This window comes from Neovison vison, chromosome 10 (assembly GCF_020171115.1).
Source record: "Neovison vison isolate M4711 chromosome 10, ASM_NN_V1, whole genome shotgun sequence".
Lineage (NCBI taxonomy): Eukaryota > Metazoa > Chordata > Mammalia > Carnivora > Mustelidae > Neogale > Neogale vison.
Window position 1 is genome coordinate 35,950,678 of NC_058100.1, and position 25,077 is coordinate 35,975,754.

Genomic DNA, 25,077 nt, shown 5'->3' on the forward strand with positions numbered 1-25,077 from the left:
TTTAATGTGCTGTTGGATCCTGTTGGCTAGGATCTTGTTGAGAATCTTAGCATCCATATTCATCAGTGATATTGGTCTGAAATTCTCCTTTTTGGTATGGTCCTTGCCTGGTTTGGGGATCAGGGTAATGCTGGCTTCATAGAAAGAGTCTGGAAGTTTTCCTTCTGCTTCAATTTTTTGAAACAGCTTCAGGAGAATAGGTGTTATTTCTTCTTTGAAGGTTTGGTAGAATTCCCCAGGGAATCCATCAGGTCCTGGGCTCTTGTTTTTTGGGAGGTTTTTGATCACTGATTCAATCTCGTTATTAGATATCGGTCTATTCAGGTTGTCAATTTCTTCCTGGTTCAATTTTGGTAGTTTATATTTTTCCAGGAATGCATCCATTTCATCTAGGTTGCTAAGCTTATTGGCATATAACTGTTCGTAATAACTTCTGATGATTGTTTCTACTTCCTTGGCGTTAGTTGTGATCTCTCCCTTTTCATTCATAATTTTATGAATTTGAGATTTCTCTCTTTTCTTTCGGATTAGTGTAGCCAGTGGCTTATCGATCTTATTGATTCTTTCAAAAAACCAGCTTCTAGTTTCATTGATACGTTCTACTGTATCTCTGGTTTCTCCCTCATTGATCTCAGCTCTAATCTTGATGATTTCCCTTCTTATGTGTGGAGTTGGTTTGATTTGTTGTTGATCCTCCAGTTCTTTAAGGTGTAGAGACAGCTGGTGTGTTCTGGATTTTTCAATTTTTTTGAGCAAGGCTTGGATGGCTATATATTTTCCCCTTAGGACCGCCTTTGCTGTATCCCATAGGTTTTGGACCGAAGTGTCTTCATTCTCATTGGTTTCCATGAATTGTTTCAGTTCTTCTTTGATCTCCTGGTTGATCCAAGCATTCTTAAGCAAGGTGGTCTTTAGCTTCCAGGTGTTTGAGTTCCTTCGGAACTTTTCCTTGTGATTGAGCTCCAGTTTCAAAGCATTGTGATCTGAGAATATGCAGGGAATCATCTCAGTCTTTTGGTATCGGTTGAGTCCTGATTTGTGACCCAGTATGTGGTCTATTCTGGAGAAGGTTCCGTGTGCACTTGAGAAGAATGAGTATTCTGCTGTTTTAGGGTGGAATGTTCTGTATATATCTATGAGGTCCATCTGGTCCAATGTGTCATTCAATGCTCTTGTTTCTTTATTGATTTTCTGCTTCGATGATCTAATTCTGAAAGAGGCGTGTTAAGATCTCCTACGATTAGTGTATTCATATCAATATGACTCTTTATCTTGATTAACAGTTTTCTTAAGTAATTGGCTGCTTCCATATTGGGAGCATAGATATTTACAATTGTTAGATCATCTTGGTGGATAGTCCCTTTAAGGATTATGTAGTGTCCTTCTGTATCTCTGACTACAGTCTTTAGTTTGAAGTCTAATTTATCTAATATGAGAATCGCTACCCCAGCCTTCTTTTGAGTCCCATTGGCTTGAAACATGCTTCTCCACCCCTTCACTTTCAGTCTGCGTGTATCTTTAGGTTCAAAATGGGTCTCTTGTAGACAGCATATGGATGGGTCCTGTCCTTTTATCCAATCTGCAACCCTGTGCCGTTTTATGGGTGCATTTAGGCCATTCACATTGAGAGTGATTATTGATAGATACGTTTTTATTGACATTGAGTTACCTTTGAAGTCTTTCTTTCTGTAGACTGTCTCTATATTTCTGTTCAATGCTATTCTTGGGATTTTTCCTCTTTTATAGAACCCCCCTTAATATTTCCTGCAGTATCGGCTTGGTGGTTGCATAGTCTTTTAAGCCTTGCCGGTCTTGGAAACTCTTTATCTCTCCATCCATTTTGAATGTCAGTCTTGCTGGATAAAGTATTCTTGGCTGCATGTTCTTCTCATTTAGTGCCCTGAATATATCTTGCCAGCCTCTTCTGGCTTGCCAGGTCTCTGTGGACAGGTCTGACGTTATTCTGATGGGCTTCCCTCTGTAAGTAAGGAGCCTCTTTGCCCTGGCGGCTTTCAAGAGATTATACCTACAATTATAATTTCTCAATTTGACTATCAGGTGTCGTGATGTTTTTTTGGAGTGTATAATCTTGGGTGGAGACCGTTCAGCCTCTAGTACATAAACGCTGGTTTCATTCGCGAGATTCGGAAAATTTTCATGAAGGACTTGTTCCACGATATCTTCTAGATTTCTTTCTTTCTCCTCCCCTTCAGGAATTCCAATAATTTTGACGTTGGAACGCTTCATGGCATCATTTATTTCCCTGATTCTGCTTTCGTGGGATCTAAGCTGTTTGTTCCAGGCTTCCTCCTGATCCTTTCTCTCTATCTGTTTGTCTTCCAGATCACTAATTCTATCTTCTGTCTCAGTTACCCTAGCTTTGAGAGAGTTTAGATTAGATTGGAACTCATTGAGAGCATTGTGGACCTCCTCCCTGGTAGCTTTAAGCTCCGCCCTAACATTGTGAACATCCTGTCTGGTCGCTTTCAGTTCGGCCCTAATCAATTCTGTTTGGTCATCCATGGCTTTCTCCAACCTAGCTATTGCCTGGATAATTGTTAGCCTGACTTCTCTTTCCGACATATTGTCTATGTTGATAGCCGTTAGCTCTGTTGCAGAAGGTCCATCCTCTGTATTTTTCTTCTGTTGGGCATTCCTCCTCCTAGTCATTTTGGTGGGAGAAGACTGAACAGATGTAGCTGGATGTATCAACTCTGGTGCAGCCGAGGTGCACCCTGGAACACTTCCTGATCTCCGTCTCAGAGAGAAGCCTCAGTCTGGGTGCAGAAGCTGAATAAATTCCCCCTTGGACGCTGGCAGTGCAGGTTCCAAGTTGCAGACCCTGGGGGCGCAGGATCTTTTGCTCGTCCCCAAAGCCAAGGCAGTGGCGGCTGTCTGGGAGCTCCGACCGCCAGAGAGGTTCCCAGCAGCGATCGCACACTGAGATTTTGCCGCCGGCCCGGGCTGGGAGTGCCCGGCTTGCACACACCTCTTTTCAGAGGCGGCTGTGGGTCGGGCGCGCGTCTGGGGCACTGAGAACGGGGCGCTGGTCCGTAAGCCGCAGGCCGGGCTTGAGTTTCGCGCGTGCGGCTTAGACTTTGAAACAATGGCGCGGGTCAAGAAGCGCCCCCGGGCCTTAGTGACCCAGGAGAGCTGGAGGGACGTGCGGGCACATCTCAGGCTTTGTGGTCGGGCTAGCGCGCGTTCTGCAGACCGGCTCCCATCCCCTCACAGGAGCCGGAACCCCGCGCTCTGGGGCGCGCTGGCGGCTTAGGGACCAGGAGCCGGTTTCTCCGCCGCACTCTCTCTGCCTCCGCGCCGGGGAGGCCGTCTGGGCCCGGGGACTTAAGCCCCTGTCCCTAGCCGCCCCGATTCCCACAATTTGCCCCCACGATCCTTTGCTCTTTTGGAGTGCTTTCAACCAGTCTCCGAGTTACTGCTGGTCCCCAGACGCAGGGCACTCTCGCTGGTATCGGGGTATTACTTTTGCACCGGTCGCCTCTGGTGGCTCCCTCCCCCTTTTGTTTATCTTCCGATATCTGTCCGCTGTTCCCATTCCGCTTTACCTGCTCACTGGCATCTTCTGCCCCTGTAGAGATCCAGACATGTATAATTCTGATCTCAGGCTGATTTCATGGGTGATCGGAGTTCTTTGGTAGGTAATCAGCTCACTTTGGGGTACCAGCTGAAAAGACACCTCTTCCTAGTACCCCGCCATCTTGTCCCCCCCAGTATCACTATTCTGACTTATTACCATTTAATTTTGCCTTTATTGAGCTTCATATAATGGCATTTTACAGTATATCCTTTTTTGTTCCTGGCTTCTTTTGCTCATGATTACATCTATAATGTTCATCTACCTTGTCATATAGTATTTATAATTTGTTCTACTTTAATTAGTATTATAATAAAAAGTGTATTAATATACAATTAATTTGTCATTCTACTGTTGAAGGACATCTGGGTTGTTTTCCCAATCTGAGACCATTTTTAGTACATCTCATAAACTATGAACATTGTTCACTTTTGGAGTGAGCATATGCATTTCATTTTTAAGTAGTCTCTATGCCCAATATGGAGCCCAACACAGGGTTTGAATTCACAACCCTAAGGTCAAGACTTTAGCTGAGGTCAAGAGTCAGACACTTAATTGACTGAGTCACCCAGGCACCCCTGTATTTATTATTATTAATATATTTATTATATCTCTAGGAGTGGATTTTCTAGGAGTGGCTTCTATAATCTATTTATTATATCTCTAGGAGTGGATTTTCTAGGATATCCATATGTTCATTGTTTAAAAGCAGATGTATCGAGTGACAATTCTTTCAGCAGTGTATTAGAATTCTAACTGCTTCACATCTTTGCTAACACTTAGAATTGTCAATCCTTTTCATTTTAGTCATTCTGGTAGGTGGGTTTGTGGTCCTTGGTTTTGTTTTTAAGATTTATTTATTTATTTGACAGAGAGTCGGGGGAGGGCAGGAGAAGGAGGAGAAAATTTCAGGCAGACTCCCCACTGAGTGTGGAGCCCCACACTGGCCTTGATCCCATAACCCTGAGATATTGACCCAAGCTGAAATCAAGTCAGACACTTAACCCATTGAGCCACCCAGGCATCCCTGGATTTGTAATTTCAATTTGCATTTACCTGATAATTAATGAAGTTGAGAACATTTTCATGTTCTTATTGGCCATTTATATGGCCTCTTTGTGTAGTACCTATTCACTTTTAACTAATTTTTTTATGGAATTAGCTGTCTTATTGATTGAACAGTTTTATTTTACTCTGGATACATTATATGTAGTTTGTATTTTAATTCTATTCCTAAGGTCATGAAGATTTTTCTTCCATGTCTTTTTCTAAAAGCCTTGTTTCATATTTCTCCTTCAGGTCTATGATCCATCTAGAATAATAAAAATGGCCCAAATTCTTTGCTGAACTCCTTGAGAGGCCAAGTCTAAATGCCACCCCTGTGAATCTGGGCTAGCCTTAGTGACTTGCATAACCAGTAGAATGTGGCATACATGTCATTCTGAGACTTCCGAGGCTAGCCATGAAAAGCCTTATAGCTTTCATCTTGGCCTCATGGAACACTCAGGAAACTTTGAGCTGCCATGTTATAGGCCCAACTATTTGAGACCACCATGCTGGAGAAGACAAATACATGTTTTAATTAATAGTGCCAGCTGAGCCTAGATTTCCAACCATTCCCACTAAGGGATCAGACAGGTCAGTAAAATCACCATGGACTCTCCAGACCACCACCATCCATCAGATGAATCAACACCACACAGAGCAGAAGAATTACCCAAATGAATCCTACCTGAACTCCTGGCACATAGAATTGAGATACAGTAAAATGACTGTTGGTTTAAGCCACCACAGTTTGGGGTATTTATTATGCAATAATAGATAAACGGAACATGATGTAGAGGGTCAAGTTGGTTTTTTTTTTAAATTGCATGTTTAATGGCTCCAGGACCATTTATGCAAAAGAGCATCATTTCTTCATGTCACTGTAGTAGCACTTTTCCTAAATCAGATGACTATATGAGGATCTGTTTCCATATCCTATATTCTCTTCCATATATCTACTTGTTATTTTTTTTAGTTACTATAGAGTTATTAATAAGTCTCAATATCTAGCAATTAAAGTCCCTCAAATTTAATCTTTGTTCAAGCTTGTCAACTTTTCTTTGCATTTTTGCATTTCCATATGTGTTTTAGATTCAGCTATAATAGGTAAACAATGAACTATTATGCATCCTAAAATTATGCTTGAAAAAAATACAAATGCTTATGCTGTAATATTTTAAAAAAGCAGAATGAAAATAAAGGAAGATATGATCATAACAAAGTACAAAATGCAAAAAAAAAAAAATCAGAACATGATACAGGTTAAATGAAACTCTATCATAGTAGGACTTTGAGGGATTTTTTTTCCCCTTCATATGACAACTGAAAAATAATCTTCACAGTTGTAACAAATTTAATATAATCTAAGCAACTTGTTCAGTTCAAGAAGCAAGTATTAAGAACAATGCCAGGCAGTACCCTAGGACCTGTTGTCTGGAAACAGCATTCTGTGTTACTACTAAGAAATTTCAAAGGGTGCCTGGGTGGCCCAGTTGTTAAGTTGTCTGTCTTCCTCTCAGATCATGATCCCAGAGTCCAGGCATCAGGCTACCTGCTCAGCAGGAAAGAAAGAAAGAAAAGAAAGAAAGAGAGAAAGAAAGAAAGGAAGGAAGGAAAGAAAAGAAAGAGGAGGGAGGGAAGAGAAAGCAAGCAAATAGGAACATTTTATTTATCCCAGACTTAAAATTTAGTTGTGCACTTGCTCAAAAATGCCATCATCACATGCAATCCAGATCACTTTCCCAAAATAAGTGTAACCAGTGATGCAAATTCCATTTACCATCTTTTTAATGACACTTATTTCATATCTAGATTGGCCCCTGTCCAAAACGTTCATTTAGGACATAGAAGAGTAACACTAGCAATTTCAAAATAAAAATACAAAAAATAAATAAACCAAACTTGGAGAAAACTATGGAAACCCCAAAACACCAACCCACCTTGTTGATCAGGAATGTTCATAACTTTGGCTCAGGTCATGATCCCAGGGTCTTGCAGTGGAGTCCCACACTGGGTTCCCTGCTCAGCAGAGAGTCTGTTTTTCTCTCTTCCTCTGCCCTTCCCCCACTCATACACTCTCACTCTCAAAGAAATAAAATCTATTTTTTAAAGACTTTATTTATTTGACAGACCGAGATCACAAGCAGGCAGAGAAAGAGGAGGAAGCAGGCTCCCTGCTGAGCAGAGCACCCAATGCAGGACTCGATCCCAGGACCCTGGGATCATGACCCAAGCTGAAGGCAGAGGCTTTTAACCCACTGAGCCACCCAGGCACCCCTCAAATAAATAAAATCTTAAAAAAAAAAAAAATGTCCTTAACTGTTTAGAACCAACTCAGCATACTCAAAATTATTAATTATAATAATTAATACTAATGTTAATTATTCTTTCACATGATTTTCACTTCATATCAATGTTTCTATGTAATAATAAACACTATCAATAGCATAGTATGTAATGTTATGCAATGTTATTAATAATTATCAATATTAAATACTAATTTAAGCTTTTGCACTTTTTTTTTCATTTAGTCTGCACAAAAGTTGGTATCGTTAATCCAAAACAGGAGTTGATATTATTGCCTCATTTTACAAAGAAGGAAGCCTAGACTCAAAGAGGCTGCATAATTTACATAAGGTCAAACATCTAGAATAGGCCAAGGCATTTTAACACACACTGCCTCCCTATAAAACTGAATCTTGGGAAAAAAAAAAAAAAAACTGAATCTTGGAACAGTGGCAGCAAAAAGTAAGCTCTCACTGAATAATAATGATTATCACTGATTTTAACATGCTTCCAATACGATGAACCTAAAGTCTTAGATACCTAAGCATAGTTGAATTATATTTCAAAGGTGAAGAATGTAATTAAAATCTTAAGTTCAAGTGTACCCATACTTAGCAAACTTTAGGTCTTTAGTTTTATATGCCAATTTAAAAGGACACTACATTTTCTTTTTTAAAAACACGGCAAAATAATTAATATAATCTCAGAAACTGGGTGCCTTTCAGATGCTTATTTTTAGTACTTCTAGTTTTCTGATCTAGTCTCAGTAACAATTGGTGCAAACTTTTGTTTTGAAGGGCAGTATTGTATTTTGGTTTTCTTGGAAACCACCACCGTCAAGGCCGCACACACAAGGTTATCACAGTGACGCATCTTCAAGAGGAAGTGAACAAGTTTTATTAGGACCTTACCTCTCCCCTTCAAAGGTTTGGAAGTTTTGGAGATATTAGCGGTCAAAATAAGACTAGCCACTAAGAAAGGAAATCTAAATGTCTTCCCTTTCAAAAGGGCAAACTGAAAGGTCACCAAATACAATTAAGAAGCAGAGTCTGAAAACAGCAATGTAGCTAGTGAAATCCCTTCATCGAGACTTGTATTTCAATAAGGATTTTCATTCTTCAGCTCAAAACTGACATCTCCTTCAGGGTGGGGTCAATCCACTCTCTCTTCTAATCCTTCATTCCTAGTGGTCTTTTTACTGAGCCATTGGAGATACATAAGAGAAAGCTGTAGTCTGAAAGTCAGAAGATACGAGTTCTTTCTTTTCCTGCCACTTGACCAGCTGTGTAAAACATAAAAGAACAAGTTCCTTCCTGATTCACAGATGTGATCACATAGGTGACTCTCCTTTGTAAAAAAACAAAACCCAGAATCAGTGGTTCTCAAATGCTTCTGTTCCCCAGGGTGCATTTGCCAATATCTGGAGACATTTCTAATTGTCCCAACTTGGGGTGCAAGTACTACCTGGCCTCTAACAGATCAAGGCTAAGGACATCGCTAAACATCTTACAATACACAGGGCAGTCCCTCACGTCAAAGAAGTGTCTTTTGGCCTCAGTACTCATAGTGCTGAAGTAGAGAAAGACTGCCCTAGGGTGTGGATACAGGCAGATCTCCCGGGTGTGCCAGGATGACTGTGACCTTAAAGGGAACCTCTCAGATCCAGCTCTTCTCAGCCAGCAAGAGAGAAGAAGCAAAGCAGTTCTTGCTCTTCTGCCTTAGTCCAGAGCCCCGGGTGAGGACAAGCAGAGGGTTAAGGGAAGGCCTGACATACCCTTGTCCATCCCAAGCTTACTAACACTCACCCTCCCTAGCTGCTTTCCTAGGATCCAAGTTATCAGAAAACGTGTTCTCCAACTGGACTGAATGTATAGCACTAAACAGTATTTACTGAGTGTCCACTTATGTGCCATTAAGGAAAAGACAGAAAATGTAACAGATTCCTATATCTTTTGTTTTAATAAATAAAATCCTTGTCATCCTCATCTAGAAATTTAGAATCTTGCAGATAGATTGCCACAAATAACCAGTGAAGAATCCTTCAAAATTACATGTGACGTCATGGTGTGGGTGGGATGTGGATATTGATCAGAAGAATGTAAAGGTCTTCAGGGTATAAGAGGTAAAAAGAAGGATGGCAAAGATATATGATGGTTAATTTTACGTGTAACTTGACTGGGCCATGGGTTGCCCAGAAGTTAATCACACATTATTCTGTTGTGTCTATGAGGGAGTTTGGGATGAAATTCAGATTTGAGTGGGTACACTAAGTAAAACACCGCTGGCCCCAATATAGGTGGGCTTCATTCAATCAGATGAAGGCCTGAGTTGAACAAAAAGACTAATCCTCCCATGAGTAAGAGAGAATTCCTCCTTCTTGACTGCCTTATCTTTCCTTGCCCACAGACTTCAGCTGAAACCAGGACGCATCCTGGGTCTTGGGACTGCTGGCTTTTGAACTAGAACCACACCATTGCTTCTCCTAGTTCTCTCCTTGCTGACTGCAGATCTTGGTACTTCTCAGCCACCAGAATCATGTGAGTCAATCCTTACAATACATATGTATATCCTATTGGTTCTGTGTCTCTGCAATATCTTGCCTAATGGAACAGAGTGTAGGAAGCAGCACTAAGGATGGCCCATGTGAGCAGCTGAGTGTGATCTTTCCAAAAAAGGTTAAACAACTTAATGGGGAAGAAGTTTGTTTTCAGGAGCCTGTAGCCCTCAGCAGTTCATAAAAGGACACAGGAAAGATTGGGCCACAGCTCAAGAAAAGCTCATCCGGGGAATGGAACAAGTGTTTGTGCCCTAGAGGCAGAGGGGACACCCCCTCAAGATCAACAAGGGTAGAAAGACCTCCAGGTACATTATTGTGAAATACATGAGATACATGTGAAATACATATTCAGAGAAGATGTCTTAAGGGCAGCTGGCGGGGGGTGGGGGCGATATTCCTTATGTACAGAAGAAGGACCATCAGAATAATGTAAGACCTGTCTACAGAAACCTGGCAAGCCAGACAGGGTGGGCAAGAGATATTCAGGGCACTAAATGGGAAGAACATGAGGCCAAGAATACTTTATCCACCAAGGCTGACATTCAGAATAGACAGACAGATAAAGAGCTTCCAAGAAGAACAAGGCTTAAAGGAGTATGTGACCACCAAGCTGGCACTACAAGAAATACTAAGGGATGTTTTATAAAAGAAGAAAGAACCCAAGAGTGACATAGAACAGAAATTCACAGAGACAATCTATAGAAACAAGGACTTCACAGGCAACATGATGTCAGTAAAAATGTATCTTTCAATAATCACTCTCAACTTGAATGGCCTAAATGCTCCCATAAAATGGCACAGGGCTGCAGACTGGATAAAATGACAGGACCCGTCCATATGCTGCCTACAAGAGATGCATTTTGAACCTAAAGATACATCCAGACTGAAAGTGAAGGGATAGAGAACCATCTTTCATGCCAGTGGGCCTCAAAAGAAAGATGGGCTAGTGATTCTTGTATCAGATAAATTAGATTTTAAGCTAAAGACTGTAGTCAGAGATACAGAAGGACACTACATCATTCTTAAAGGGTCTATCCATCAAGAAGATTATAAATACTTATGTCCCCAACATGGGGGCAGCCAACTACATAAGCTAACTGTTAATCAACATAAAGACTCATCTTGATAAGAATAAGCTGACTGTAGGAGACCTTAACATGCCACTGTCAGCAACAGACAGATCACCCAAGCAGAAAATCAACAAAGAAACAAGAGCTTTGAAGGACACATTGGAGCAGATGGACCTCAAAAATATACACAGAACATTCCACCCAGAAACAACAGAATACTCATTCTTTTCGAGCGCACATCGAACTTTCTCCAGAATAGATCACATACTGGGTCATAAAAGGAGCTCAACCAGTACCAAAAGACTGACACTATTCCCTACATATTCTCACACCGCAATGCTTTTAAAGTGGAACTCAACCACAAGAAAAAGTTTGGAAGGAATTCAAACACTTGGAAGTTAAAGACCATCCTGCTCAAGAATGTTTGGATCAGCCAGGAAATCCAAGAAGAACTTAATTCATGGAAACCAATGAGAATGAAGACACATCAGTCTAAAACCTATGGGATATGGCAAAGGTGGTCCTAAGGGGGGAAAACATAGCCATCCAAGCCTCACTCAAAAAAACACTGAAAAATCCTGAATATACCAACTTTCTTTATACCTTAAAGAACTGGAAAATCAACAACAAATTAAGCCAACCCCATGCACAAGAAGGGAAATAATCAAGGTGAGAGCAAGATCAAAGAGTTAGAAAGTAGAGATATAGTAGAACACATCAAAGAAACTAGAAGCTGGTTCTTTGAATCAGTTAGACTGATAAACCACTGGCCAAACTAATCCAAAAGAAAAGAGAGGACTCAAATTGATAAAATGATGAATGAAAGGGGAGAGATCACGACTCACACCAAGAAAATAGAAACAATCATCTGAAATTATTATCAATGGTCACATGCTGATAAGTTAAGCAACCTAGAAGAAATGGATGCATTTCTGGAATCCTATAAACTTCCAAGACTGAAACAGGAAGAAATTGACAACCTGAATAGACCAATCTCTAGTAATGAGACTGAAGCAGTGATCAAAAACCTCCCAAAAGGGACGCCTGGGTGGCTCAGTTGTTTGGACGACTGCCTTCCGCTCGGGTCATGATCCCGGAGTCCCAGGATCGAGTCCCGCATCGGGGTCCCAGCTCCAAAGAGAGTCTGCTTCTCTCTCTGACCTTCTCCTTGCTCATGTTCTCTCTCACTGTCTCTCTCTCAAATAAATAAATAAATAAAATCTTTAAAAAAAAAAAAAAACCCTCCCAAAAAACAGCAGCCCAGGACCTGATGAAACTCTACCAAACATTCCCTGGGGAACTCTACCAAACATTCAACGAAGAAATAATAGCTATTCTCCTGAAGCTGTTTCAAAAAATAGAAACAGAAGGAAAACTTCAAGACTCTTTCTATGAAGCTAGAATTACCCTGATCTAGGCAGAGACCCCATCAAAAAGGACAATTTCAGAGCAATATCCCTGAAGAATATGGATGCCAAGATTCTCAACAAATTCCTAGCTAATAGGATCCAACAGTACATTAAAAAGATTGCCCACCATGACCAGGTGGGATTTATCCCTGGGATGCAAGGGTGGTTCAACATTCACAAATCAATCAATGTGATAGAACAAATCAATAAGAGAAGAGCGAAGAACCACATGGTCCTCTGAACTGATGCAGAAAAAGCATTTGACAAGATACAGCAGCCGCTCCTGATTAAAACTCTTCAAAGTATAGGGATAGAGGGAACATTCCTCAACTTCATAAAATCTATCTGTGAAAAAAAACACAGAGTGAATATCATTCTCAATGGGGAAAAACTCACAACCTAAGCATTGAGACAAATGGCCAACAGACACATGAAAAAATGGTCCATCATCATTAGCTACCAGGGAAATTCAAATCAAAACTACATTGAGATACCACCTTACACCAGTTAGAATGGCCAAAATTAACAAGACAGTCAGCAACAAGTGTTGGAGAAGATGTGGAAAAAGGGGAACCCGCTTACACTCTTGGTGGGAATGCAAGTTGGTGCAGCCACTTTGGAAAACAGTGTGGAGATTCCTCAAAAAATTAAAAATAGAGCTTCCCTATGACCCTGCAATTGCACTCCTGGGTATTTACCCCAAAGATACAGATGTAGTGAAAAGAAGGGCCATCTGTACCCCAATGTTCATAGCAGCAATGGCCACAATTGCCAAACTATGGAAAGAGCCAGATGGCCTTCAACAGACGAATGGATAGAAGATATGGTCCATATATACAATGGAATATTACACAGCTATCAGAAAGGATGAATACCCAACATTTGTTTCAACATGGACAGGACTGGAGAAGATTATGCTGAGTGAAATAAGTCAAGCAGAGAGAATCAGTTATCATATGGTTTCACTTACTTGTGGAGCATAAGGAATAACATGGAGGACCTTAGGAGAAGGAAAAGAAAAGTGAACTGGGGGAAATCAGAGGGGTGATGAACCATGAGAGACTGTGGACTCAGAAACAAACTAAGAGTTTTGGAGGGGAGGAGGAGGGGGGTTGGGTGAGCCTGGTGGTGGGTATTAAGGAGGGTACGTATTGCATGGAGCACTGGGTATGGGGCATAAACAATGACTCCTGGAACACCAAAAAAATAAAATCTAAAAAAAAAAAAAAAAAAAGATTCTTTCTCCCCCTTTGCTCCTCCCCTGCTGCTTGTGTGTGTATGTATACACAATCTATTTCTCAAATAAGTCAAAAATTAATTAATATAATCTTTAAAAAATAAAAAAGAAAACTGTATTTTTCATTTAACAAATGAGGACACAGACACAGAATGATTTGTTTCTCTGGAGCCTTCTCCCCACCCTTACCCATGGTCTGAGAAAGGGATTTTGAGTGGTGGGGGGGAGGGAAAATAGATAAGTAGACTCTCCATTTCTTCCCTTTCCGCTTTCCTCCATTCCCCAGCTTTGCTAGTAGAGAGTTACCAAGGGTGTTAGTGCTGCACAGCCTGGAGAACAGGAGAAAGACCCTTTCTTTTTAGCTACATGGAGCACACAGGGATCACAGCAGTAGAGAAGAGCAGCCGGACCAATGCTCTCTGAAAGGAGACCGAGCAGACAGAGAACGATGTGTAGAATCCAGAAACTACACAAAAGGCAGGAAAGCTTTGCATTTATTCAGCAGCAGACTTTTAACAAGTGTGCATAGCATAGGCCTCTTGCTAAAATATGACTAAAGTCTTGTCACCTGCTGGCTTGGTGGCTGTGGAGGCCAAGAAAAACAAGGCTGTACCCACCTCGAGTCTAGCCCTGACCTAAGTGCAGCCATCCTGGCAAAGCAAAAGCTGGCACCTTGCACCCCCTCTCCACCCGCTCCTCTCCCCTCGGTAGTATGTGTGACATCCCTCAGGCACCCCTGGCTGCCCTAAAAGAAAAACAAATAGTTAACTTGCAGAGATCATAATCCTGCAAGGCAGGAGTCTCCCTCGGTTTACAAATGTCCTAGTGATTCACAACAAAGAAGCTATCTTCTCAACAGCCCAATTTCAAGAGACAAATAACTCAGTTCCTTAAGCCCTAATGTCGCCTTCCCCACCATAAAACTGAAGGAGGCTGAGGCAGAAGGAAATGTAAATAAAGTTAAATTTCTTCTAAACCTAAATCTCACTTAACAAGGACACTTGATAGGAAAAATGTGAAACTTTATCTCTAAACCTCCAAGATAGTGTCAGCGATCATTCCCGAGCATGTGACCCACTGATACACATCTAAAGGGTCTCATGAGAAGATTTTTATTATTGGTAATGAATAACCTTTTCTCCAGACAACAGCTAGCCCCTCAAGGTCCTGGAGACCTCGCTTCCAAAATTCCTTAGAGACTTACATCCTCTATAACCCCCTTTGTCCTCACCCACCGCCGAGTCCTCCCCACTCTGCCTTTAAAAACTCTGACTATAATCTGATTCAGGGTCAAAATCCCTACTCCGCTGTGTTGAGTATACTTGGGCCCAAGCTTAAACTTGCTGAATAAACCCTCGTGTGACTGCATCAGTGCTTGGCTCCTGGGTGGTCTCTCGGACGCAAAAACTCAGGCATAACAGCGGCCACAATCTTCTCAGGGCTCTGGATATGGAGTCAGAAGACTAAGGATTAAAACTCAGCTTGGCCACTTGTTCGTTTGTGCCCCTGAGCAAGTGGCTTCTTCCAGGCCTTAGTTTTGCCATACAGAAGGGAGGCATTACCATAGTTTCGTAGAACTGTTGCAAGATATAATTGATATTTCTTAAGGAAATTAAAAATAGAGCTACCCTATAACCCTACAATTGCACTACTGGGTATTTGCCCCAAAGATACGGATGTGAAAAGAAGGGCCATCTGTACCCCAATGTTCATAGCAGCAATGGCCACAGTCACTAAACTGTGGAAAGAGCCAAGATGCCCTTCAATGGACGAATGGGTAAAGAGGATATGGTCCATATATACAATGGAATATTGTGCCTCTATCAGAAAGGATGAATGCCCAACTTTTGTATCAACATGGACGGGACTGGAGGAGACTATGCTGAGTGAAATAAGTCAGAGAGAGTCGATTATCACAGGGTTTCACTTACTTGTGGAGCAGAAGGAATAACATGGAGGGCAACTGGGAGAAGGAGAGGAGGATTTGGGGGAAATGGGAGGGGGAGATGAACCAGGAGAAACTGTGTGGACTCTGAAAAACAAACTGAGAGTTTTGGAGGGGAGAGGGTGGGGAGTTGGGTGAGCCTGGTGGTGGGTATTAAGGAGGGCACAGATTGCATGGAGCACTGGGTGTGGTGCATAAACAATTAATCTTGGAACACTGAAAAAATTTTAAAAAGATATAGTTGATATGCACTGCTGACATATGATAAGCATTAGACAAATCCCAGGTACATAGTAAATGCCTCATAAATGTTTTCTTTCCTTCCTTCTCTGTTGCTTTTGGCTCCAATGTACCCCTTTTGCCATGAAATTTCTCCATATTCCATTGCAGAAAGTGCCCTAAAAATTCCCTGCCCCCAAATCCCAAAGGCCCTGGATCCTATCGATGTCCCCTGACCCCTCCTGGAAGTCTCAGTGGCTCCAAGATTCCCTCTAAAATTCCTGCTCCTTCCCTGACCTGACTTCTTAGATTCCTATTCTGGCCTGTCTGAAGTACAATCATAGCACACTCTCAGAAACTGTACTAAATCCAAGTTTCTGGTCTCAAAAATAAATCCCACTGTTGAAGTTTAGAGAAGACTGATGAAGGTAGGAACCTCTTCTACCACCAGAGGGAGGGGACCACCAAGTGCAGATGTTCCTTCAGGAGGGTCTACCCAGTACTCATACAGCGCCCACAAGGAACCCTTGGTAAATCTCAGCTTCAGTATTAATCTCTCCAGGATTAGGAAATGACCACAAGGTTTGCCTTCCAAAAGGCCCAGGGTTCTTATACTCTCCCCCATATATCTGCTGGATGTCTGATCACTTGAGAAGTGTTAAGGATTAGCCTGCCTTGTGGGCTACAGCAGTTCCTATTCTTTGAGGACAACAAGGATTCGCCCAGGAAAATCACAGCACAGTATTACTTTGTGCTTGTTACTTTCCTAACAATGAGAATATGAGTTCAATTCATTCTTCCTCCTTGAGGAATCAGAATTCCCCCTAAAGAATTCCTTCTAAAGAATCAGCAGCACTGATGTATTACGCAAAAAAAATCAACATCAGACATCTTGCAAGGATATTGTGTATTCTCCAAATATGTCATTGTATTCAGGATCCCTATGTTTTCTGTCATTAGTCACATTTCCCAATCTGATGGGTGACAGTTCCAAATTTCATCATCTCTACCCTGTCTCCACCTTTTCTCGCCAGATGGTCCAGCCTCCTACACACCAAGGAAACAGAGGCCTTTAGTTGAAAACTCCAACATCCCCTTCCTCCACCTCCTAATATCTATACTGTGACAGTGACCAACAACCAAGAAATCTGTAGCTCTGTGGAAGAATCCCATGTGTTAGTCAAAGGGAAAAAGCCCTGCTGAGAAGTACAGAAGTGACCCTTTGGTGGTGGTAAAAGGTTAAAAACATCATCTGGGAGAGAGAGGGAAAGTCAGTCATTACCACCACCAAACAAAATGAAATGTTTCCTTCCCTTTAGCAACATCAGCACCTGTCAAGAGTCTGAGGAAGGGGGTGCCACACTACTGAATCCTCAACTCCAGCAGTGCGGCACTGACCTGCCACCTGGAGAAGGCTGCCAAACAGATGACATTAAGAAGGTAGTGAAGCAGTCGTCAGAGGGACCCCCGAAGGGCAGCCTGGGGTACACTGGGGACCAGGTTGCCTCCCACAACTTTAACAGTGACAACCACTCCCACCTTCGATGCTGGGGCTGGCATTGCTCTCAGTGACCACTTTGTCAAATATATTTCCTGGTGTGACAGTGAATTTGGCCACAGCAACTAGATGGTGGACTTTATGGTCCACATGGCCTCCAAGGAGTAAGAGCCCCCTGGAACCACCAGCCCCAGCAATAGCAAAAGGAAGACAGGCCCTCAGCTGCCGGGGAATCCTTGCCCCCCCACATGTCCCAACACACTGACAATCTCCCAACTTCCACAGTTTCTGTCCCAGAGCCCCTGAAGGGGGGTAGGGGTTGAAGAGCCCTACGTTGCTATATGCCATCAATGTAGTATACTGTTCCTGTCCCCCCCAAAAAAGATTTTCTATGGACTCATCTAGGCAGTGAAGACAGAATTGACTTAAAAGAGTCAAAAAGCCCTGTTCCCATGAAGCTTACATTCTTTGGGCAATAAATGAAATAAACATACAAATGCATGGTATGATCAAGCTGATAGTTTCGAAGCAAAAAAGGGTGATGGAGGGATGCCTGCATGGCTCAGTTAATTACACACCTGACTCTTGATCTCAGCCCAGGTTTCTACCTCAGGGTCCTGAGTTCAAGCCCTGTATTGCGTTCCACACTGGGCGTGGAGCCTACTTTAAAAAGAGGTGGATGAGGGGATAGAGAGCTCTGGTGGGGAGGTGAGTGGATTTAATTACAAATGAAATAATCAGGGAAGCCCTGTGTTGTAATAGTGTAAGTCCTGCAGGAATGGAGGGAGTTAGTCATGCAGACATGTGTGAGACCATTGCACCCAGAGGGAAGGGAAGAACGGGTGAAAGGCTCCAAGGCAGGAGGCAGCCTGATACAGTCAAGAAACAACAAGGAGCTCCGTGTGGCTGACGCAGGGTGACTAAGGAGAAAAGTGGAGAGAAAAGAGGTCAGAGGGCCAACAGGAGCCATACCACAATAGCCTGGGCAGCCACTGTGATCCATCTGGCTTTTAGTGGGGTGTCAGGGATTATCACTGGATAATTCTGGGAAGCAGTATGGCATGTAAACTACATAGTATGCCAGGTATTGCAAACTGCTGCGGAGGAAGATTGAAACAAGAGAAAAGAAATAGTGAGGCAGCAGGGGAGGGACTCTGTGGTTCTTATTCTGCCCTTCTCCAGCCCCTTCACCTTTCTAACTCCATCGATTTTTTGAGGCTCAGCTCAGATTGACAGCTCCTCCAAGAAGCCTTTGCTGAGTCTCTCTCCCTGAATTGGGTAAGAGTGTCCCCTTTCTGTGTTCTCATCGCATCCTAAACAATATCTTCTTAAGCATTTATCATACCATATTGTGATAATCTGTCGGTTGTATCTTTAGTAAGTCCTCACAAAGTGTTTGTTGACGGAATGAAAGGATGGATGATGGACAGACAGAGGGATGGATGAGACAGAGTAAAACAGATAGTAAATGGAAGTACATACGCCTTGAGGCGAGCTGAAATGAAGGTGGTGGCAATGGGAATAAAAAGGAAGAGGCAGGTGTTGGAGACGCCACAGAAGTAAAATGACGTATCTGATAATTCAGTGAATGTTACAGTGGCCAAGGAGAAAAAGTTCCTCAAATGATCTCTTGGGTTCTAATAACTAGCAGGCTTAAGAGAAATAGAAATTACTAAAAGAGGAGCTCCTTTGGAAAAGGCTTTAGCATGGCCAGGTTGAATTCATTCATCCATTTGAATAGCTAGATATTCACGACCCCGGTCTTCAATGGCGCACGGGCATGAAATCCTAAAGCAGCAAGGCCATACACAGCACCTTTGTTCCGAAGTAACACTTAGGGTCTGACTGCGGAGCAGAACATGCAGACTTTGAAGCCCTTGGGTTGGCAGTCTGATATGTCGGACGGCACAAGGGCTTCTAAGTCAAACAGCCCGGAGTTCTCGCTTTACACCAAAACGTCTGGGGCTCTTAGACAACTCCTCTAATCCCTCAGCTTGACTCTCTTCGTTTGCAAGAAAGAGAGAGAAAGAGGAAAAAACCTACTTGGCAAGGTTGTCAAGAAAAATGTAATAGGATAAAATATGAGAAAACTTCTACAATGATCCCTTGAACTACTTGGTGCTGTAACAGAGTCATTGGGCCTCTCTTTCTCAGTCCCAAGTTCGGCCTGTGGCAAGGTTCTGTCAGAGGTCCCAGGGATTTGGATGTATATTAGCTTCATTTTGAGACATGCTTTGGTCTCTTCTATATGCCAGCCCCCCTGACACTTTCATTTTCCAGGAAAAAATTTCCTCATTTCAACATCTGGAGACCAAATGTATTGTGAGAAGACAGGAAGGAAGAGGGTGAATATCAAATGAATTACTTTGTATCCAGCTTACTCACAAAAAAGTAATCTTGAAAGCTGTATATGAATTTTCAACATTCACTTAGGATTTATTGCAATCTCTGATATGTCTTCAACAAATCGCTGGCAAAGCCTTATATGGAAATAAAGACACCTGTTCAAAAATTTGGTACACTCTCTCACTGGAACACTTCTGCCTACAGAGCGGCAAGTGTATTTTCCAATACTGAATATTTACATGATAGATGAAATTTCAGTCACATCTGTCATGGGAGACATTTGGGGGTCAGAGAGAGACACTATTGGAGTGTGGAGCCCTTTGATCCCACTCCCCCTGCTTTGTTCCCTCTTCTGCTGTGTCTCTCTTTGTCAAATAAATAAATAAAATATTTAAAAATAAACAAAAGAATAAAAAGGTAACAAATTTCGTGTTTACGTATGACAAGAGATAGATTAGTAATGGGGAGTCACACACCTACCAAAGTTGGGCTCCTACGCACTCCCAGAGACTGGGAAATAGAGGTGCTACCTTCCTTGGTCACATTTCAAAAGGATGGCTGCCAAGTCTTTGAAAAGTATTTGTAGGTTACAAAACTGGCTCGAGGCTTATTTAACTTTTAAAAAGGTTTATAGACATCTCAAAAGGGCAGAGAAAGAACTCAAAATTACAGTTTTAAGTAAACATGCTAAGGAAAGGGAGAAGAGGAGTCTCCCTTCTTGCAGCAGGCAGAATTCAGTATTTTCTTTATCATACTTGTATTTCCCCTTACACAACATCTGCTTTATTCACTCTTGTACTTTCAGTGCCTTGAACTGGAAATGACACTTATTCCAATGCAACAATGCATTCAATCATGTAACAAATATTAACTCATCCAACCATGCAGGATTATTCTAGACTTTGGGAAAAGGAAGTTAAAAACAAAACAGAAATCTTCTATTCTAGTGAAGGAGTCAAGCAAAAAGAAATAAATATTACATATATATGGTCATATATGGATTTATATACTTATATAAATATAATATTTACATCATATGAGAACATGCATAATGTGATGAAGGAAAATATAATAGAGATTATAGAGCATGATTTAGAGCTACATGTATAGGGTGATTAGGGACAGCACCACGGGAACCTAAAAAGAGGAAAGAAAGAAGTCATGTGGAGGATATTATGGGAGGCGGTACATTTATGGTTAATAAATAGGCCTAAGTCCGCAAGGTTTCTCAACTTCAGAACTATTGACAGATACTTCTTTGTTGTGAGGAGTTGTCCTGTATATTGTAGAATTTTTAGCAACAGCCCTAGCCCCTACCCAATAGATGCTAGTAGCTCCACTGCCCAACCTGTGACTACCAAAAATGTCTCCAGACACTGCCAGACATTCCTGAGGGTAGGGGGTGGTAGCAATAAAATCACCTGAGTTGAAAATCACTGGTCTAAAGCATAATCCTAAGAATGAACCTCAAGCAATGAATCTTAAATTTAGGGGATGCAACTGAAGCACTACTGAGATTAAATTGGCTTTAAATCCGTAACAAAGGAGAAAGACAAAAGATTCATAATCTATTTCAAAAAGCTAGAAAAACAAAGACATACCAAACCCATATCAAATAAAAGAAAAAAATAGTAAAGATAAAAACAAAGATCAACAAATATGAATAAAGGTACAATAGAGAAAATTTAAGTATATACTAGAGAAAAATCAACAAAGCCAAAATCTAGTTCTTTGAAAACTTTGATAAAATTTATATAATCTTATCAAAAATAATAAAGAAACAAGGCACAAATTACAAGCATCAAGCATGAAATATGGAATGCACTACAAATCCTACAAACACTAACATCAAAAGCAGAGGGGTACCTGGCGACATAGTTAAGCAGCTGCTTTCAGCTCAGGTCATGATAGGGACCTGGGATAGAGCCCCACATCAGGCCCCCTGCTCAGTGGAGAGTCTGCTTCTCCTTCTCCCTCTGCCACTCCCCCAGCCTGTGCTCTCTCTGTCAAAAAATAAATAAAATATTTTTGAAAATCATAAGATGTTAGGAACCTTATGCCAATGAATTTGAAAATTTGGATGAAAAGGACAAGTCTTCTATGAAAATCCAGATAACAAAGAGGTGGTTACCGAGGGAAGGGAGTTTGGGCAATGGGCAAAATGGGTGAAGGGAATGGGAGACACAGGCTTCCAGTTATGGACTGAATAAGTCACGAGAATAAAAGACACAGCATAAGGAATGTAGACAGTGATACTGCAATAGTACTGCATGGTGACAGATGGTAGCAGCATAGCATAAACTTGTCAAATCATTATGTTGTACACCTGAAATTAACATTGTGTGTCAACTATACTCAAAAGCTATTTAAAAAAGGATAAGTTTTAGAAAAATGCAAAACATCAACACTGAAACAAAATAAAATAGAACATCTGAATAGTTATATATATATATAATCTATAATTTAAGACCCCTCCACAAGGACATTTTCAGGCCTACATACCTACTCCAATAAATTCTTCCAAACATTTAAGGAAGAGATAATACTAACATATTCAAACTCTCCCAGAGAATAGGAAAAAATAAAAACACTTCCAACTGATTTTATAAAGCCAGCATAATCTTATTACCAAAAGCACAGTAAGGCTATCACAAGGGGGAGAAGAAGAAATCCCAATCTTTTCATAAATATCAATTCAAAAACTCTAAAGAAAATATGACCAAATTGAATTGAGACATATAAAAAAATGCATTATCAACAAATTGAATTTGCTCCAGAATGCAATGTTTAATGTTCAAAACTAGCATGATAATGTCAATACACCCATTAAAAACATGTGATGAAATTCAACACTCATTGACACCTTTTTAAAATTTCTAAAAACCAAAGAGAAATTCTTAATGTAATTAAGAATACTCAACAAAAATCCTAGAGCAAACATCATTCAGTGAGGAAATACTGAAAACTTTACCCCTGATATTAGAAATAAGGCAAAGATACTCTCCCAGCATTTCAATGCAACCTCATACTGGAGGTACTAGCCAATGAAATAAACTAATAAAAAGAAATAAAAGGGATAGTATAATAGAAGGAGGGCAAGATGGCAGAGAAGTAGGAGACCCTGTTTCAACTGGTCCCCTAAAGTGACCTCAATATCTACCAGAAAACTCTCGAACACCTATGAAATCAGCCTGAGATGTAGGATTATACACTTCTAGATCTCTATAGCGGCAGAAGACACCAGTGGAGAGGTAACCCAGAGTGGGAATGCTCAGACTGATGGTGGGGGAGGGAGCCACCAGAAGTGACCCATTGCAAAGTAATACCCCAATAAGAAAGTGCCCTGTGGTTGAGGAGCAGCACTAACTTGGAGTCTGGTTAAAAGCACTCACAAAGAGCAAAAGATCTTTAAGGGGCAACGGGTGGAATCGGGCGGTCATGGGCACAGGTCTAAGCCCACAGTCGGACAGCCACCTCCAGCAACCACCCATGCCAGAGAGAGTGTGGTGGAGCCTCCAGTCTGTGGTCCCCGAGCTCCCATCTTTCCACTGCTTGCACCACTGGGTGCACTCCCATCCCCATCTGAGTGAGCCCGGTGTGGCACCAGCCCACAGTGTCGAGGACCAGAGGTCTAGAGGGCACCAGCCCACAGTCTCTGCAGCCTTCTGTGACCGGCTGAGAGTCTGAACGCTCCCAGCCTGTGCCCGAGAGAACCCCGTGCAATCTCTGGTTGGGATCCCTTGGAGCCGCCTTCTGTGACCTGCTCGGCCGCAGGGTCTAAGTACACCCTGCATGGGCCTGGAATCCAGACAGCAGTCCTGGCCAAGGCAGCCACCTGAAGCAGGCTCCCTGGACCAATATTCCTCATGGTTTTAGTGGTGCGGGGGTGCAGAGACAAGCGGGAGCCTTGGGCAACCACTGGGAAGGTGGCTGGGGTGTGCACCACTCGTGGGAGGTTGCAGTGTTCAGCGGAGTTTGCAGAGGGAGAATCTGAACCACCCAGAGGGGAGCAGAGGAAGGCTTCTCTCTGAGGCTAAAGTCTGGGTGCAGACAGTTTGCTTTCACAAAAAGCTGCCAAAGAACAAAAACCTCCAGAGAACAACAGAGAACAAAAGCCTGAAAAACCAGTTTCCACAAAGCCCAGCCCCTTGATAACCTTCGGGGCGACACAAGCCAAGCAAGATTAACAGAACAATGCAGCAGGCCCCTCCCCAGAAGGCAAGCCAAAAGAACAAAGGACAATAACCACAGGGTCCCATTAAAACTGTAAAGCCCCAACATCTGGGGACAACAATATATTAAGCTCACAGCCTGGCCCTAAAACCTTCATATTTCATAGATATAACTTTTATTCTTTTTTTTTAATTCATTCTCACAATTCTTGTTCTTTTATTTTTTTTTAAGCTACTTACCGTTACAACTAGAGGTTTAATACAACATATTCCATAATAACCTTTTAACTTGAACTTTTTCATACATAAACCTGTGTTTTTGTTTTTATTTTTTTTAATATACATATAGATATAAGCTTCAAAGTAATCCTTTTTCCCTATTCAATACTACCTCTGCATGTAAACCAGTTTTAATCTCCCTTTATCTCTGGAAAGTTGAATCCTTTAAAAAGACATCAAGATACACCTAGGAAGAACCAAAATAACCTTTCTCACCCATATTGAGGATTCATAACCCCCCCTCCCATCTTTTTCTTCTGTCAGTGTTACTGTGTATTTGTTTTCGTTCTGGTATCATATAAATCTTATTCTTGGGATACATTTCAGCTGGGTTCTTTTTTTCCTTGTCATTTACTTTTGTCAGTCTTTTTGTTTCTTCATTTTTGTTTATTTACCTTATAAATTTTACTTTGGGGGCTCATTTTGGCTGGGTTTTCTCTTTGCTTCTCTCTCGCTAGCTCACTTTTTCTCTTTTCTTTCGTTTTGGTAGTGACTTCCAATTGCTCCAAAACTTTCCAGGGTGCACCTTGCCTGGATCACAGTTGATATATTCAGCTATATATCCCCTCAACCACCTCTCACCAAATGACTAGGAGGGAGAATGCCCAACAGAGGAAAAATTCAGAGACTGTGCCCTCTCCCTCAGAATTATTGGATATGGACATAGACAGTATGTCAGAAAGGTAATTCAGGGTAACAATTATCCAGGCAATGGCTAGGTTGGAGAAAACCATTAGTAACAACATAGAATCTCTAAGGGCGGAACTGAGAGCCGACCTGGCAGAAGTAAAAAATGCTATCAGTGAGATCCAATCTAATCTAAATACTCTAACAGCCAGGGTAACCAAGGCAGAAGACAGAATTAGTGATCTAGAGGGCAAACTGATAGAGAGAAAGGATCAGGAGGAGGCTTGGAACAAACAGCTTAGAAGCCATGAAAACAGAATTGGGGAAATAAATGACTCCATGAAACATATCAACATCAAAATTATCAGGATCCCTGACAGGGTGGTGAAAGAGACTAGAAGATATAGTTGAACAAATTCTGGATGAAAATATCCCTAATCTGAGGAATGTAATAAGTGTTCATGTCCTAGAGGCAGAAAGGATACACTCTAAGATCAACGAGTCTGGAAAGACATCCAGACACTTAATTGTGAAATTCATGAATCACAATTTCAGACAAGAGGTCTTAAAGACAGCTGGGGGAAGAGATTCCTTACAGAGGGAGGACCATCAGAATAACGTCAGACCCGTCCATAGGAACCTGGCAAGCCTGAAAGGGCTGGCAAGAGATATTCAGGGCACAAAATGAGAAGAACATGAGGCCAAGAATACTTTATCCAGCAAGGCTGACATTCAAAATGAATGGACAGATAAAGAGCTTCCAAGACCAGCAAGGTTTAAAAGATTATGTGAC

At 41.7% G+C, this 25,077-nt stretch overlaps 1 long non-coding RNA gene across 2 annotated transcripts in view; it reads left to right on the plus strand.

Annotated features, from left to right (window-relative positions):
* The window catches only part of LOC122918503, a 487,166-nt gene that overhangs the window by 451,307 nt on the left and 10,782 nt on the right, over positions 1 to 25,077 (plus strand). For both annotated transcript variants that reach the window (XR_006386620.1, XR_006386621.1), the window contains exon 4: positions 9,332 to 9,462. This is a non-coding gene — a long non-coding RNA (uncharacterized LOC122918503). The remainder of the gene's footprint in view (positions 1 to 9,331; positions 9,463 to 25,077) is intronic.